Source organism: Gallus gallus, chromosome 3 (assembly GCF_016699485.2).
Source record: "Gallus gallus isolate bGalGal1 chromosome 3, bGalGal1.mat.broiler.GRCg7b, whole genome shotgun sequence".
Lineage (NCBI taxonomy): Eukaryota > Metazoa > Chordata > Aves > Galliformes > Phasianidae > Gallus > Gallus gallus.
The window spans coordinates 104867947-104869556 of NC_052534.1; positions in this window are offsets into that span (position 1 = coordinate 104867947).

Genomic DNA, 1610 nt, shown 5'->3' on the forward strand with positions numbered 1-1610 from the left:
TCCTGCTGTGCCTTTGCTTGCTGACGTCCCCCTCTCTTGGAAAAGAATGCAGGTTGGACTCCAGAGCCCTGCAGCAAGGGTGTCCCTTGTTCACCTCTGGTCATAAAACCATAGAATCATTCAGGTTGGAGAAGACTTCTGAGATCACCCAGTCCAACCCCAGCCCACCCCACCGTGCCCACTGCCCACATCCCTCGGTGCCACATCCCCACGGCTCTGGAACACCTCCACGGATGGTGACCCCACCACCTCCCTGGGCAGCTGTGCCACTGCAGCACCGCTCTTTTGGAGAAGAAATGTTTCCTAAGATCCAACGTGGGTCTGCCACCTCTGGAGCCCCACTGATTCCCACATCCATGCAAGGTGCCACTCTCCCTGTTCCCATCCCAGGTCTTGCTAAGCAGAATTATTTTCGGATATTTGTGCTTTGCCTTTCAAAGAGCATCAGGAAATCATGGCTAGTTCAGGGTGGAGGCAGTTGGGAGAGGCTCTAGGGGACAGTACAGCCAAGAGGATGGGTTCCCCATAAAGAAGGGTGTTTGGGGTGCTTGCTGTGTCACACTGGGGTTCACCCCAGAGCTTCTGCTCCATCCCCAGCCAGGCAGAGCTTTGCTGAAAGAGGGATTTTGGTGCTGGATGCAACCAGCAAGGGGTTTAGGAGGGCTGATGTGAAGAGGAGATGAGCACACCGGGCTCTGCAGAGTCACAAAACTGGGATGTGTTGGCTCAGACGCACACACAGACCCATGCATACATCCAGCTTGCTGCCTTGCACATCCCTTATCTCAGCCTTGTGTGCACACACCAGAGGATGCATGAGCCGCTGCAACACCCTTGGGATGTGCATTTTTCTCAGTGGCATCATTTATTCCAGCCCATTTCACTCCTGATAGCACAAAGTGTTTTCTGAAACCTGTCAGGTCACATCCAGCTCCTGGGTTGGCTCCTGGAGGAAAAACGCCGCAGGGAAAGCCCGGCTTCAGGGCACAGATGAGAGCAGATCTTTGCAAGCACGAGTCCTTTAGGGTGCATGTAAGATAGAAATTAAAGCTGGGTTGCAGCAGTCATCAGAGCGAGGGGGATTGGGGTCTGCTTGTTGTCACAGGTATGGGATGGAGAGGACGATTTGCCCAGGATCCCTGTGCTGACAAACCCACCAGCACACATGTGGGCCAGTGCATCGTGATCGCTTGTGCTATTGGGCTTTGCAGAGCAGAGCAGAGCCCCTGAGCTGTGCAGTCTGAGCAGAGACCTCTGCCCCTTCCCAAAGCACTGTGTCCTGCCCCATGTTGTGATGGCCGTGGTCCTGATGCAGGATGCATCCAGAAGCAGCTGTCATATCCTCTTGAAGTCACAACCAGACGTGTCCCTTGGGTTCCAGATGGAACCTGCAGCAGCTGGAGGAAGTGGATGCCTCTTCTAGATGCCTCCATCCCATGTTTGGTCGGTGGAGAGACTGTGCAGAGCTTTCCTTGAGGCCAGGATGGCCACCACCATGAGCAGGACAGCAAGGAGCAGTGCATTCCCAGCATACCTTTTGCTTCCCTCCCCACTGCTGCACGTCCCACCCAAGGGTCCTCCACGGTCATGATGCTGTGAGAGGTACCCCA